Source organism: Cervus elaphus, chromosome 14 (genome assembly GCF_910594005.1).
Source record: "Cervus elaphus chromosome 14, mCerEla1.1, whole genome shotgun sequence".
Taxonomy (NCBI): Eukaryota; Metazoa; Chordata; class Mammalia; order Artiodactyla; family Cervidae; genus Cervus; species Cervus elaphus.
The window spans coordinates 52,782,736-52,799,965 of record NC_057828.1 but is presented as its reverse complement, the minus strand read 5'-3'; the positions used below and the strand labels follow the sequence as shown (position 1 = coordinate 52,799,965).

Below are 17,230 nucleotides of genomic sequence, written 5' to 3'. Positions count from 1 at the left end.
GAAGACATGCGATCTGTTAATATTTTCTGTGGCTTGTCTTTTCATTCTCTTAAGTATCTTAGAAGGAGCAGGCATTTTAAAATTTGTCACCATGTCCAATTTAAAAATGTTCTCTTTAATGGACTGTGTCTTTGACGTCACTAAGAAATCCTTGCCTCAGAATTCCCCGGCAGTACAGTGGTTAGGACTCCATACTTTCACTGCTGAGGACAGGGTCTGATCCCTGGCTGGGGAACCAAGATCCCACAAGTTGCATGGTGGCCAAAAAGAAAAAAGGAAAAGAAATCCTTGCTTAACCTGAAGTCTCAGTGATTTTCTATGTTTTCGTTTAGAGGTTTTCCAGTATTAGGCTTTACGTTAAGTTCTATGATTCATCTTGGGTTAATTCCTGTCTGTGGTGTCAAGTTCACCTTTTATATAAGGATTCCCAACTGTCCGAGCACCTAACTCATTCAATTTAGTCTTGCTTTCTAATTTTAAATTATTTCAACTTACAAAGAGTCGGAAGAAAAACACAAAGAACTAGATGCCCTCACCTAGTCACCCCTGACAACTGGGACACTTTTGCTTTCTCTCTCCCACCTCGTACAAACATACTGGAGTTTTTTCTGGATTTCATGGCTTCACCTTCAATCTGTATCATCAGCTGGTACTCCAACTAAGACCTGATTACAAAGGGGCTCTCCAGCTTTCTCCTGGAAGAAGTTGGAGAAATACTGCTCTTGTCCAGAATGTGGACCATCATCTCCAGAACCTTACCCCTCCATGCTGAACAACGGAGGGAGCCTTGGAAGAAAACACCTTTCTCTGGATCAGTCTATTCTGAAAACCAACACTGGTTTAAAGATGGGCAAAACTAACAAAAACCCGGTTCTTAAAAAGAAGAAACCCTGAAGAAATGTAAACATTCTACTTTAAAAACTGATAAAATCAAATTATATCAAAATTACCTTAATTCAGAAGTGCTGCTGGTCTGTTCTCCCAAACATGTAAAATTGTCTGCAACAGAGAAAAGGCTGTATTTGCATTGATTAAGGTTGTGAGACACAATATTCCATACACTTTAAGAAGCCATGAATTCACCCCTTCCCTGTCACCATTTCTTTCCCCCAAATCACTGAACAGTACTTTGTATTAATATCATTAAGTTCTTCAATGTGCAGAAGAAGAAAGATGATCTCAATTTCTTTAAAAAAAAAAAAAAAAAACTTAAAAATGCCTCAGGGAAAACACTTTGAATTAAACTGGAAAGAATCAGGGGGAAGGGGTATTACCAGAAAAATTACAGCAACAACAAAAACAGAAAAATCACTGTAATTCAACACACTTCTAAGAGTAACTTCCCCCAGAAGATCTTATGTGAATGTCCCCTCAGAGCAGGCAAGTCCACCTAGACAGACACCCTGCCCACCCCTCCAGCTGCCTCGGTACTGTCCAAAACGGACCTCCTGTCCAGGATGCCAGAGAAGAAGACATGGCAATAAGCCTCTGGACCTGCCTCTCATCATACTGCAGCCAGCACAAAAATAAATTTCATTCTAGATTTCTTTGGAAATACGTGCTTGTTCTTTCCCAGAAACTAAGTTTCAATACATTTTAAAATGCTCTGGTAATCTCTCCAAATGACACTCTATCTGGAAGGGCCACTTTGGGATGTTTCGCAGGTTACCTCCTGCCTAGTGATCAATTCACTATTATGTTTAGAAACTCCCATACATGCATCTAATCTGGGCGTTGGAACAGGCATCAACAAGCTGAAATGTCCCCCAGCTGAACTGTGAATTCTAAGGCATTTATTTAACAAAATAGTTTTATTGTAAAATTATGCTGCATATGTTATAAGCAAGCACATACTACTTATCTGGCAATAAAAGTACGGAAGAAACAGTGTGGGGATTCCTCAAAAAGTTAATCACAGACCCACCACACGACCCAGCAATTCTACTTGTAGTTATACACCTGAAAGAACTGAAAATAGGTACTCAGTCCCCACACATAAATGTTCACAGCAGCACTAGTCACAACTGCCAAAAGGTGGCAACAGCCCAAATATCGGCAGATGAACAGATAAACAAAATGAGGCCCAGCCACACAATGGAATCTTGTTCGTCCATAGAACAGAATGAATGCTGATACATGGACAACACCTTGAAAACATTATGCTATGTCAAAAAGCCAGACACAAAAGGTCACATACTGTATGATTCTGTTTATGTGAAACACCCAAAACAGGCAAACCCACGAAGACAGAAGGCAGGGGTTGCAGGGACTATGAACAATAACAAGGACACAGGCTCCTCCTGAGAAGATGAAGGTGTTCTGGAGTTAGGGAGATGCAGCAGCTGCACAGCTCTGTGAATTACTAAAATGCCACTGATAGTCCACTTCAAAATGGTTTTAAGAACTTTACCTCGGATGGGAGGAGGAAAAAGTGCTGTTAAAGGTGCATGGAAAACAAAACCAGGGACTTCCCTGGTGGTCCAGTGGTGGAGACTTCGCACTGCGGATACAGGAGGCAGGGGTTGATCTCTGGTGAGGGAACAAAGGTCCCACATGTCTTGGAGGCCAAAAGATCAGAGAGAGGGAAAAGAAAAAAAAACAAAACCCAAACCAGCAAGTATGGAATAAGAGGGAGACAGGGTAGACTATGGCTCACCCTCACAAACCTACTGAGCGGAGCTCTGAGGAGTGGGCACTGAAGGCTTCACCCAGACATCAAATTTAAAAGAGGGGAACCCAGTCTTGGCACAGCTGATTTTTGAGACTGGCTTGTTCTTTGTGGTGGGGGCTGCCCCATCTCCTGGGAGGTATTCAGCAATTGGCTGGGCCCAGCACCCCTTCCCCAGCTGCGACAATCCCCAATCTCCAGACACCACTAGTCATTCTATGAGGAGAGCAATACTGGCCCCAGGTGACAGCCACTCCTTCAAGGTGACTGCTGCCCTCAACTGGATCTCCAAATGCAAGTCCTTTCAGGGATTTTTCACATCAAGAGACAGGAACACAAAAGTATAAAAGTCAGAAAAATGTATCACAGTCTGATCTAATTCAAAGGCCTAGACTGTCTTGTGGCCCAAGGCATGAAACAGTTCAAGATGCCTATTCTGTGGGAGCCAAGAGCATTTACCCTCTAGCTACAGAGGGTGCTGAGAGCACCTCCAAACCCCTCCCATTCCCACCCCACTGCCCGAGATTCACAGGGAGTCCTGCCCAGACTCATTTCTGGCTGAATACAAGACCCAACTGTGGGTCTTCTTCTGACTGCCCAGCCCACAGAACCCAGTAGAAAGAACAAGATCACAGTCTCAGACAGCAGTATATATTCAGTTCAGTCGCTCAGTCATGTCCAACTCTTTGTGACCCCATGGACTGTGGCATGCCAGGCTTCCCTGTCCATCACCAACTTCCAGAGCTTATTCAAACTCATGTCCATTGAATTGGTGATGCCATCCAACCATCTCATCCTCTGTCGTCCCCTTCTCCTCCCACCTTCAATCTTTCCCAGCATCAGGGTCTTTTCCAATGAGTCAATTCTTCGCATCAGGTGGCCAAAGTTTTGGAGTTTCAGCTTCAGTGTCAGTCCTTCCAATGAATATTCAGGACTGATCTCCTTTAGGATGGACTGGTTGTATCTCCTTGCAGTCTAAGGGACTCTCAAGAGTCTTCTCCAACACCACAGTTCAAAAGCATCAATTCTTTGGCACTCAGCTTTCTTTATAGTCCAACTCTCACATCCATACATGACTACGTGATCCTAAACCAGAAGCACCACTTTTACAGGGAATCAGATAAACAGGGATTTAAAAACCCAAAGTCTACATTTTATGAAGCCACCACACTGACCAGAGGCAAAAGCACAGTGGCGGGTGAGCCACACCTTGGACCCCTCAGAGCCCAGCACCTCAGACTGCTCCACTGAGCCTGGCTGACTGGCTCACAGGGGAGTGTGCAGCGAACAGCACAGTCAGAAGGAAGCATGGCCCCTGGGCAGCAGGCGGGCGTGCGGACACTCCAGTTACCCTGAAGCCCACCAGGAGGGTGCGGCTACAGAGGGGAGGTAAGGGGTGGTATGAGCACATGCTGAGTATTTCTTCTTTAATCTTCTTAGAAAGCAATCCAGTTAGAAAGAGAAGTTGGAGGAAAATACAAACATAAACTTCAAGAAAAAGGCTCCAACATTTAAAGATCAACTTTTAGTCAAATATAAAGTATGTAAAATAAAATTCAAATTATAGATTCAACAGGGTAAACCACACAACTGTAAAGTCAATTTTACAAGCAAACCAAACATTTTTAATACCCCAAATAAACAACGCTTCGCCGATCCTGACACTGCTTTTAGACAGTCTTCCTCTGACGAGTGGCGCACCTCCAGGAAGAGGGGTGTGAGCCCTGTGTTCCTCCCTCTGGTCCTCTATGGATGGTCCAGCTATGTAAACCTATGCAGCACGAAGTTTCCAGACCACTCCCTCGCAGGGACAGACAGCTGCACACCACACCCCTCCCAGCTCTGGTCTGGGAAGTCAAATCCCTTGGACATCCACTCACTCAAATAATTTCCATGCCTGTAATGTGAGACAGTCTGCCAGACACTGAAAACACAAGGCAACAAAACCAATGTGTGTGCCACCTGCCTGGGTCCTGCTACAATGCAGAGGAGAAAGCATGAGAAACTATCCCGGGAGGCAGAGGACCAACACAACCAGACTAACACAGTCCAGAGCAGAGAGGCCACTGCACAAAAGCGAGGGGCGGGGTACTCAGCCGTTCTCAGGGCCACAGACACCTGGTTCCCTTAGTCAAGGTGCTCGACTGCCAAGTGTACTAGGCTAATATCCTCAGAGCAGATTTTCAGAAATGCAATTATTATTATTATGTCAAAGATTAGGCACTTAAACAGTCTTGATAAGATCAACTAAGCCAATGTTTTGATTCAGTGTAGTTGTTAATTTAGCAATATTAAATATCTCTGTGATGAACTTCTTTGTACATATTCTAGTACATCATGAGATTTTAAGTACCAAATACTAGTAATTGTATGACTATTGTTTGTTTTTTTTCAGTATTTTTCAAAATCTAAAACCCAAACCCTCTATAGAGACACACCTAGAGAATTCTTTTACTGATGATGTTAAAATTTCAGATCAAGGGAAGGTCCTGGGAATGACTCCTCCTATATCCAACACAACCCCAAGACAGCAAGAGCATGCAGGTGCCCGGTTTCTTCTCTGCAGTTCTGAGTTACCCATACCTGGCCAGAGCAGGCATGAGGACAATGATCAGTCCTTACCCTGCTCAATGTGAACAGTCGTGTATTCTGTCACAAACTCTGAGGTGTCTAAGTCCTACTGGTGGCACTGAAAATCTGACACACACACACACCTTCATCTTTCTAAAACCTGAAAAAGGTTGAATTCCAGAACAATCCAATCCTAACAGTTCTGCAAAAAGGACTGGGCGCTTGTACGAGACAAAGTAAACTTCTCAGTTCTGATTAATTCTTTAGCGCAAAACTGTTCTTAAGAGTGGGAAATGATAATGTGAAGAAGGTACCCTAAACAAATTTAGGAGTAAGTCTGAGGGTAAAAAGGAATAATAACTATAACAGAATATATCTTACTGGAAACACACACATACACAATAATACTCAAATAACAGATAAATAAGACAGAAAGAAGAAGAGGTAAAGCTTTTTACAGGAGACTACAAAATGTAGCAGCCCTCAGGAGACATGACAACAAAATGTACACTTGAACTTGGTTAAACCCTGAATTTAAAAAAGGGCATGAAGACATTCTGAAGAAAACAGGAAATTTAAATGTGGACTGGATTCGGCATCACTGAATCCATGTTCAGATTTTGGGATAAGTGTAAAAGAACATCCTTGTTCTTGGGACAGGCTGAAGTTGTAAAGATATAGTATCATGACACCTACAACAACCAAATGGTTCACCAGAAAGCACACAGAGAAAGAAAATGTTAGAAATTACTAAATCTTGGTCAAAGTACAGAATGTTCACTGCTCCATTTAGCTTCAAAAGTTATTCAAAACTAGGTGTATAATACAATCGACATTTATTATAGAAAAACTTCAAGCAAGGGATTTAATCAACATGTATTTGAATTATTCAAGGGCTTCCCTGGTGGCCCAGATGGTAAAGAACCTGCCTGCAAAGCAACAGACCCGGGTTCAATTCCTGGGTTGGGAAGATCCCCTAGAGAAGAAAATGGCTACCCACTCCAGCACTCTTGACTGGAGAACCCCATGGACAGAGAAACCTGGAGGGCTATCGTTCATGGGGTTGCAAAGTTCAGACATGACTGTGCAACTAATACATAGAGTGCTCAAGTGATCAGCTTAAACTCCCTCCCCAATATTTAGCGGGATGCAAAAATAAAAACTCTCCTTCAACTGTTAAACAAATAAATAAAACTAGGTGTCTCAGTGGTCAAGATTTTACCTGCCAATGCAAGTTCAATCCCTGGTGCAGGATGATCCCACACACCTCAGGGCAACTAAGCCCGTGTGCCACAACTACTGAAGCCTGCGCCCTAGAGCCCATGCTACGCAGCAAGAGAAGCCACTGCGATGAGAAGCCGGAGCACTGCAACTAGATAGTCCACTTGCCACTACAGAAAAGCCTGCGCAGCAACAAAGACCCAACACAGCCAAAAATAAATGAATAAAAATAACATTTTAAAAAAAAAAAAGCTAGGGGAGGGAAATAGTATGGCCAACCGACAGCAAACATAGATTTAAAAACACACCCTTGCAGTGATCAAATAAAAGATGAGATTACTTGAAGATAAAGTCAGAAAATAACATTTTATAATTAAAGATTAAAAAGAAAAATTTTTTTTCACTGACCAATATAGTAAGAAAGAGCTTCTGTAGTAGCTGGAAAACTTGGCACAATAATACGTTCATGATTTAACAGCTCAATCAATGCATTTTAAGAGTACATTTTTAAAAGCATGAATTAATACTTAACTTTTAGTTTTTCATATTTCATTAATTAATTTTTCTTCATTTTAACAGTGTTTTAAGTGCTATTTTTCTCAGGCTGGCTAGAGGTTTATCAATTTGATTTTTTCAAAGAACCAATATTCAGTTTCACTGATTTTCTCTACTGTGTTTCTACATTCAGTTCCACATAATTCTGCTCTTGTCATTATTGTCCTCCTCCTGCTTGTTTTAAAATCAATCTGCTCTTCTTTTAGCTTCTTACAGTAGAAGTTTAGACCGGTAAGACCACTGTTTTCTGTAGTCAGCATTTAATTCTTTATATTTCCCTATAAGCACTGCTTTCACTATGCTCCACAAATGCTGCTATGCTCTGTTTTTGCTTTCAATCAAATTAAAATACTTTCAAGTTTCCCTTCTGATGTAATCTTTGTTGAATTTACAAATATTTGGGGACTTTCCAGACAGTGTTATGTTACTGGTCGCTAGTTTAACTCCACTGTAAAGCCCCTGACAGCTCCAACCGCTGGGTCCTTTCCAAGTCTGACCAGCCTGTAGAACACTACCAAGCCACACGTCGTGGTGACGTGGTACAGTGACATGTCAGGAGTCTCATGTCCGCACCATCATTCTTGAGCAGTGTGAAAATGAAAGAACGCGTTGGCCTGCCATTCCCACCATCAGAGTCTGGGGTGAGCCAGCTCCATGTGAAGGTGCAAGTGGCGCCCAGGAATGCCTGTGATGCTCCAACCAGAAACAGTTCTGGCTAACTTCAGCTGTCAAATAAAAAACTTCTAACCAAGTTCAGTTGTTTTTCAAATTATCCTGTATTTTCTTGCGTTCATTAAAAGCTTTAAAAAAAAGTCACACTTCAAAACCATGCATGTGGTTTCCACATGTGACAATAAATCTCTTGGGCAAAAGTTATGAGGGAAAGTACTTATTTTTTGCAGAAGGGTGGTAACCTGTGCAATATGACCTGCAAAGAGCTCCAACTTTCTCCCAATTTAGGTCTGCCTAGGAGAATAGCTCAAATGTTTGCAATAAAAGAGTAACTTTACCATCAAGCAGAGCAGTAACTACGGAGCATTTAACACATTCTTGGAGGACGAGCTGTGGAAATATATAGCCAGGGATACATCAGTGTGGGAAAATGAATGAAAACAGCAATATGCTCGGAGCACAACTACACCACCACTCTTCCTGGCATTGATCATTTCCTCCTGGAACTATCTCAATCTCCAGGTGGAAAAGATGCACCATGGGCCAAGCATAATGAATGAAAAGACACCACTATCAAGATACATCATGTTTCAGAACACCAGAGGCAGGACCCTCAAAGTTTCCAGATGGAACAAATGTGCTACACAGATCAAGAGTCAGCAGCATCTTACTTCCCAACAGCAACACTGGGTCTAACAAGTGCGTACTGCTATCATCCTTCCTTGGCATTTCAATTCTACAAAATTACAGAAAAGATACCTAAGGCAGAGGAAGGTCAGTAACTGGGCTCAAAGCTAAGACCAAAGGGCAGAGCTGGTATGACACCCGGCACCTGGATTTGAGCCCAGGGGCTTACCCTGACACAATACTTACTGTCATTTAAAAACAAGTCTGTGTGCAATTTTTAAAAGAAAATCAGATAAAAAATTAAATGTGTTCCTCTGCTCAGAATGTCCTTGCCCTCTCTTCCCCTCTGCCAGGAAACAGCACTCGATCTCGAGACAAGAGCTGATCACACCTCCCTGACCACCACGCTCCCCAGCCACCTGGCTCATCCAGTTCTCTGACCACTGCCGTGCTGACCCCAAGAGGCAGTACCTTGGATGGTGCCAAGCGTTCACGGCTGTTCTAGAGGGAAGGGGCCTGTCAGCTTACAAACCGAGTTCCTAAGAGCTGCCCTAACTGCTCCTCCTCCAAAACCTGGTCTCAGGACTGTCCCAGGCTCCCCGTCACCCCAGTCAGAGCTGACCACACCAAGGACAAGTACCCTCCAGCCAATGTCAGACCAAACTGTGTCCCCTGATGCTGTGGAAATAGAAGCAGCAAGTGAGACATGAACTTGAGGCCTGTGGCAGCCCACCCACCACAGCTTGGACTAAGCAGCAAAAAGACGAGCAACATGGACACACAGGAGGGGCACACTCCCCACGGCTCCTGTCCTGTCCCAGGGCTTCTGCATTCCAGACTTATAATTAATTCTTCTTGCTTTTCTTAATCTTGACTTCAGCTGGTTTGTTTCTTCCAATCAAGTGCCTCTAGTAAAAATGCCTGGACATCACCCCATACCAGCACCAGGGTAGCCACTCCCTAAGTGCTAGCAAGTCAGGCCATGACCTCTTTCCTCATTTTATGGCTTCACCAAAAGTGTCTCTGAAATTCCCACCTGTCCTAGCCTCCAATCACATAACCCATGCCTCCCACCTGGGTAATGGCAACCGCGGACCTTGGTCCCCTTTCTTTTGTACGAGCAACACCTGGCGTGCCAGTCACCTCCTGCTCCCTGAACACCAGGTGAGGGGACCCTGCTCTTCCTGCTGCGCCCTTTCCTGGCTGCACCCTAGGTCCTGCACTCTCAGGCTCAATCCCATCACAATCACAGGCTTGCCTTTCCAAACCCCCCGACAGTCCATTCTCCACCCTCTTCAGCACAGAAAACTCTACCCCAAGCTGCCACCCAATCCCACCAATCTCCCTTTCTCCCACCCTGGACTCACTCCCACTGCTGGCCTCCTTCCAGCTCAGTTTTCACGGAGCCTACTATTAACTCACTCCCCAGCCACCTCTTTTTCTCTCCAACCATCTTATTCAGCATCACCTGATTTAACTTTCTAAAGGAGAGCTCTGACATCTGACTCCTCCTATGGAAGAAAGTTGAAAGGACTTGTACCTTACCCACCACACATCTGGGCACCTTCCCCAGGACTCGGATTCACTGAGTCTGACGACGGCCAAACACATGGACACAAACGCTCCAGGTGAACTTGGGTCTCTCTGCCAGATTTGAACCATGATCCTGACCATTAGTCCCTCACAAAGAAACCTGAGAAACATGAGTGTATTCTTCCCTTGAAGAGTTATTAGAGACAAATTTTAAAAAGTAAAATATTCCCCCACATTCAAGAATAGGGACCTGCTTCCAAAACTTACAGGCTGAAGACATGAACATATTTCCTATAAAAATGGAAACATGGAAGGCACTCTGAGTTGAAGTGTCTCTGAAGCCACTGGGACTTATAAGGGGACCTGGAAGGGAGCAAGAACAAACTCTGTGCCTTCAGGCAGTTCAGAAGCCGGCAGTGCTCTGCACTGTACAGTTTAGCTGATGTCTGTATGGATCACGTGGTCTCTGTCAGAAACGCATTCTGCAAACCCAGCCCTGTGCGGGCGCGGGTTCAGGACAGACTGAGGCAGGAGCACATACAGGCAGACTGCTTGACTGCACTTGGAGATACTGCATTTTTTTTACAAACTGAAGGGCTGTGGCAGGCTCGCCCGTGTTGAGCAAGTCCATTGGCGCCATTTTTTCCAACAGCATTTGCTCACTTTGTGTCTCTGTGTCACATTTTGGAATTCTTGAAATATTTCAAACCTCTTAATTATTACTGTATCTGTCATGGTTATCAGTGATCCCTGCTGTTACTAATTTGACTCACTGAAGGCTCAAACAATGGTCAGCACTCTTTAGCAGTGAAGTGTTTCTCATTTCAGGTCTGCACAGCTGTTTAGAGAGCATGCTATTGCACACTTGGTGCACACTTACAGTGCACGGCAAACACAACTGTCACTTGACTGGGAACCCACAGAGTCGTGTGGCTTGTTTTACTGAGGGAGCAGGACCGAGCCCACAGGAGCCCCTAGCTGTGCCTGGACTTCCAGTTTGAAAACACAGCCACACTGTCCAGCAGCACTGAAGCAGGACAGAAGCTGTAAACTGATTACAGAACCTCCAGCAATGAATGGTCTATGAGCCTTCATTCACACACTCAACACATTTCTGCCTGGTGCCAGGCACTGAAGCAGGGGTCCACACACCGACCTGCTCCCGCACTTAAGGCTCTCACCTGCGTAAACTAAACCCTGATGGACGCAGACAGGAACAGACACAGTAACTTTGTTTTCCCCACTCCTGAATGTACTCCAATTGCCATCCCTCTCTTAAATGCAAACTTGTTGGTACAAAAAAGTTCAGTCATCAAAAAAAAGGAGAAAAAGGGTAGGGAGGGAGAAGGGGATCACAGAAAAGAAGTGGAAACACAGCAAAGAAATGGGCATCAAAAGTCTGTTTCAAGAAGGATCTATACACATCATACACATATCATTTTGGTCCCAGACTTTCCTTCCTAATTAAACTTTAAGGAAGCAAATACTCAAATACTCTTTGATCAAAGAATCATTAGTCGTAGGAATTCACCAAGAAGCTTACTGAATATAAGAAAACCAAGGTATAAAAATCAAAGTTCCATCCAAGTTACTCATTTATTAGGAAAGATTAACAAGTATATGACATAAATAACTCCCCTCCCCTCAAAGGAGTAATAAACACTCGGCCACTGTGCTTATGTCCAGGGTAAGGAAAGCACTCCTTGGAGAGAAGCTGGCATTTCCCTGGCCATGACAGAAGGACGAGGGCAGATCTTTGCACAGAACTAGATGCTGTGAGCTCCTGACCTACAAGAGTTAAGTGAGGACACATAATTTCGGAGACCTGAGAGGAAAAGTATCCGCACACGCATAGCCTGGCACAGGGGCGCAGTCATCGGACTCTTCACCCTACTCTTGATGCCAAAGAGTCTAGCATCAAGGGGCCTCCCAAATATTTTAACATTTCTTCACTTTTTTCTTTAGTGGACGGTATTTCCTCCTCCCAATCATACTAATGCAGTAATTAACAATTTGGTGAAACAAGGGATGATTAAGAATGTAAATTCTGACAGTTATTTTTCTTTTAAAGCCAAAAATAATATTGGGGCTTCCCTGGTGGTAAAGAATCCGCCTGCCAATGAGGGGACATGGGTTCGATCCCTGATCTGGGAAGATCCCACATGATGCGGAGCAACTAAGCCTGTACACCACAACTACTGAGCCTGTGCTCTGGAGCCCAGGAGCCGCAACTACCAAGCCCACGTGCTGCAACTACTGAAGCCCGTGCACCCTAGAGCCCCTGCTCCAAAACAAGAAGCCACTGCAATGAGAAGGCTGTATATTGCAACCAAGAGGGGGCCCCACTCTCTGCAACTAGAGAAAAGACTGCACAGCAAGAAGACCCAGGACAGTCAAAAATAAAATAAAGTTATATTATATTTTAAAGAAAGAAAAATCACATTAATTCAGAAAGGAAAGGGAAAAGATTCACATACTGTTGAACCTTCTGAGGGATGTGTCCTGGAAAACAATGACACAATGAAGACATTCAAGAAAACCACGTTACATGAACAGCATATTCTGACTTTTAATCATTTCGTATTTTCATATATTATCAGTTCAGTCACTCAGTTGTCAACTCTTTGCGACCCCTTGGACTGCAGCACGCCAGGCTTCCCTGTCCATCATCAACTCCCAGAGCTTGCTCAAACTCATGTCAATCAAGTCAGTGACGCTATCCAACCGTCTCATCCTCTGTCGTCCCCTTCTCCTCCTGCTTTCAATCTTTCCCAGCATCAGGATCTCTTACAATGAGTCAGTTCTTCCCATCAGGTGGCCAAAGTATTGGAGTTTCAGCTTCAGTGTCAGTCCTTCCAATGAATATTCAGGACTGATTTCCTTCAGGATGGACTGGTTGGATCTCCTTGCATTCCAAGGGACTCGCAAGAGTCTTCTCCAACACCACAGTTCAAAAGCATCAATTCTTTGGCCCTCAGCTTTCTTTATAGTCCAACTCTCACATCCATACGTGACTACTGGAAAAACCACAGCTTTGACCAGATGGACCTTTGTTGGCAAAGTAATGTCTCTGCTTTTTCATATGCTGACTAGGTTGGTCATAGCTTTTCTTCCAAGGAGCAAGCGTCTTTTACTTTCATGGCTGCAGTTACCATCTACAGTGATTTTGGAACTCCCCAAAATAAAGTCTCTCACTGTTTCCATTGTTTCCCCATCTATTTACTATCTACTTCATATTATCAACTACGTATATTGTCACTGGATAAATAAATACACTGTCCAATTACCTGTGCCATTTGTCAATGGTGGGGGGACATAAAGAAAAAAAAGAACTCTGACATTACTAAGGACTACATCTTTTAGGAAATTATTACTTCTAGATACGAAAGAATGACTTGACTTCCCCTGCCCTCAACCCACCAGAAGGTTTAACTGGTCTAGTCAAGGCTCTTTTGTTTGCCAAAAAGAGAAAATTCCCATGGGCAATGGAGGAATCCGACAGGTCCCAGGACAAGCACAACAGCCTCAGGGTGTGGCACTGGACACGAGAAAACAGGATGCAGCGCCCAGTGACTGGCTCCTGGCAATCCTTCTGAAGTTTGGCTGGGGGCACTTTCCCTATCTTTCACCCTCTGTCTTAACGTGTGTGTGGGCCAAAGCTGACTGCAACCCAGGAGGGGATGGCTGCCCCTGAGATGGGGTAGGTCCCTAGAAAAGAACACAGGTTGGACAAAAAAAGACTAGTGTCTTTAATACAGTAATACGCTTCTCCCTGCAAGTTACATCTGTATGTAACTTGCTGTATGTTACATCTGTAAGCTGTAACTCTTCTCTCTGGTACCATTTAACTAGTTGGCAAAGAGGAGTCATAAAGCATCATACATAAACCCAAATAGATACAGCAAGTAATAATTCAGTTCTCAAAAACTTAGTCAACACATGAAGCCCTAAAAGAAAAAAAAAATCTGCAGAATCTCTCTAATATAATTTTTCTTTAAAGCACTCATGGCTGTCCCCACCGTCTTACCACTTACATGTCAAGAACAGGACAAAGGGCCATGGCCAGAATCAGGGCATCTAACAAAGACAGCCACTGTTATCTTGGTAAGTCATTTATGTTTTCAGTTCATTTGTCACAATTGTCAAGAAAAATTACAGGCTACCGAAGGTCGATTTTTAAGTTCCTTAGATGATAAATTTCACTTTTTCCATAAAACACACATTATAAATGCCAGTAAAACCTCTTTATAAAAAAAAAAAAAAAAAAAACTCTTTATATTTGACACCACTAGTTTTCCTGCAGGTCCTTCAACTTCCCCTCTGGGGAAAGACAGTCCAGAATGACTGAAATTTGATTCCTGGACAGGAAAAGGTCCCGCCTTCCACCTTCACCTGGCTCCTCCAGGGGGTAAGCCCCTTCTCCTGGAAGCCCCCGAGTCCCAAATCTGCAGGGATTAGTTCAAGCCGACTGTGAGCTATTAAAACCACAGTACTCAAGCTGCATGGAAAGATGCAGCAAACTCCCAGGGTGTAAGACAGTTTGAAGTTGAGACGAGCACAGAGTAACCTGAGAGGTGACAGACAGCACGGAAGCAGCTAGCTCGAGACGGTACACAGTTCCAACAGCAGGTGGTGCTACAGCCTTTCTGATGACGTCATATCCTTATAAAGCGGGGTTTCCGCGGCTGCTTAGAGAAAACAGCACTGCCCAAGAATCCAAGAACCAGGAAACAAAGACAGTCATGTCCGGGCACGTTTTTTTTTTTTTTTTTTCTGGCACATTCTGAGTGTGAGAAGCTATACTGCCCATTGGCTAACAACAATGGTTTGTAGTTGCTGTTCACCTGCTAAGTCGTGTCTCTTTGCAACCCCATGGACTGGAGCATGCCAGGCTTCCCTGTACTTCACCATCTCCCAGAGTTTGCTTAAACTCATGTCCACTGATAGTCAGTGATGCCACCCAACCATTTGTCCTCTGTCGCCCCTTCTCCTACTGCCCAGCGAGTCAGCTCTTCAAGTCAGGTGGCCGAAGTATTGGAGCTTCAGCTTCAGCATCAGTCCTTCCAATGAATATTCAGGGTTATTTCCTTTAGGATTGACTGCTCTGATTTCCTTGAAGTCCAAGGGACTCTATAAAGAGTCTTCTCCAGCATCACAATTCAAAAGCATCAATTCTTCGGCGCTCAGCTTTCTTATGGTTAAGAATAAAATAAAAAAGTTTCCTCCAATTTATGGGTATTACATTCTCAAAGGGCTATAAGTTCTTTTTTTTTTTTTTTAAGGGCTATAAGTTCTTAAGACATAAATACTTATAATGAACCTAAGGTCTCAGTGCAAAGAAATAGACAAAAACAACAGAATGGGAAAGACTAGAGATCTTCAAGAAAATTAAAGATACCAAGGGAACACTTCATGCAAAGATGGGCTCAATAAAGGACAGAAACATTTTGGAACTAACAGAAGCAGAAGATATTAAGAAAAACTGGCAAGAATACAAAGAACCACAGAAAAAAGACCTTAATGACCTGAATAACCACAACGATGTGGTAACCTAGAGCTGGACATCCTGGAGGGTGAAGTGGGCCCTAGGAAGCATTACCACAAACAAAGCTGGTGGAGGTGACTGAATTCTAATTGAGCTATTTGAAATCCTAAACATGATGCTGTAAAAGTGCTGTACTCAATATGCCAGCAAATGTGAAAAACTCAGAAGCAGCCACCAGACTGGACAAGGTCAGTTTTCATTCCAATTCCAAAGAAAGGCAATGCCACAGAATCTTTAAACTACCGCACAATTGCATTCATCTCACATGCTAGCAAAGTAATGCTCAAAATTCTCCAAGCTAGGCCTCAACAGTACATGAACTGAGAACTTCCAGATGTTCAAGCTGGATACAGAAAAGGCAGAGGAGGCAGAGATCAAATTACCAACATCTGCTGGATCATTGACAAAGAGAACTCCAGAAAAACATCTACTTCTGCCTCACTGACTATGCCAAAGCCTTTGACTATGTGGACCACAACAAACTGTGGGAAGTTTTTTAAGAGATGGGAATACCAGACCATCTTACCTGCCTGCTATGAAACCTGTATGCAGGTCAAGAAGTAACAGAACCGGACATGGAACAACAGACTAGTTCCAAACTGGGAAAGGAGTATATCAAGGCTGTATACTGTCACCCTGCTTATTTAACTTACATGCAGAGTACATCATGGGAAATACTGGGCTGGATGAAGCACAAGCTGGAATCAAGACTGCTGGGAGAAATATCAATAACCTCAGATATGCAGATGTCACCACCCTTATGGCAGAAAGCGAAGAGGAACTAAAGAGCTTCTTGATGAAAAAGAGGAGAGTGAAAAAGCTGGCTTAAAACTCAACATTCAAAAAACTAAGACCATGGCGTCCAGTCCCATCACTTCATGGCAAACAGATGGGGAAACAATGGGAAAAGTGACAGATTTTATTTTCTTGGGCTACAACATCACTGTAGATGGTGACTGCAAAGCCATGAAATTAAAAGACGCTTGCTCCTTGGAAGAAAAGTTATGACAAACTTAGCATATTAAAAAGCAGAGATGAAAAAAAAAAAAAAAAAGCAGAGATGTTCCTTTACCAACAAAGGTCCATACAGTCAAAGCTATGGTTTTTCCAGTAGTCACGTATGGATGTGAGAGTTGGACTATAAAGAAAGCTGAGGGCCAAAGAATTGATGCTTTTGAACTGTGGTGTTGGAGAAGACTTTTGAGAGTCCCCTGGACTGCAAGGAGGTCAAATCAATCAATCCTAAAGGAAATCAGTCCTGAATGTTCATTGGAAGGACTGATGCTGAAGCTGAAGCTCTGATACTCTGGCCACCTGATGCAAAGAACTGACTCACGGGAAAAGACCCTGATGCTGGGAAAGATTGAAAGCAGGAGGAAAAGGGGACGACAGAGGATGAGATGGTTGGGTGGCATCTCCAACTTGATAAACATGAGTTTGAGCAAGTTCTGGGGGTTGGTGATGGACAGGGAAGCCTGGCATGCTGCAGTCCATAGGTTCGCAAAGAGTTGGACACGACTAAGTGACTTAACTGAAGGACTCAATAAAGGAAACTTTTAGGCATTTATTTTAGCCTGGGGCATTGTGAAAACCCCAGGGACACTAAAGGTGCCATGAACTGGGGAGTCTCTTCATGAAGACTCAGAGGAAAGTGGAAGGGATGAGAGGGAGGGGAGGCAGAGCAGCAGGGAAGGGTGCCCCACAAACCACCACTGTGGGTCCCACCTCCACCCAGAGCCTCACCTGGCTCTCCGTCCCCCTGCTCTAGGTATGGGCTGTAAAACTGGACAATAACCATAAATTCACCAAGAGTCAAGAAGTGACTTCCTAATCTTTGT

The 17,230-nt window shown here is 43.7% G+C and overlaps 1 protein-coding gene across 3 annotated transcripts in view; it reads right to left on the bottom strand.

Moving 5' to 3' along the window:
• GNB1 (G protein subunit beta 1) overlaps positions 1-17,230 on the bottom strand; it is a 75,912-nt gene that overhangs the window by 31,568 nt on the left and 27,114 nt on the right. Inside the window, exon 2 of one of the 3 annotated variants that reach the window (XM_043924691.1) lies at positions 951-999. The exons of 1 other annotated variant lie outside the window; for it this stretch is intronic. The gene's annotated coding sequence lies outside the window, so the exon portion shown is untranslated. Of the gene's footprint in view, positions 1-950; positions 1,017-17,230 lie in introns of those variants that run through there. One more of the 3 variants, XM_043924692.1, reaches the window with a different exon arrangement.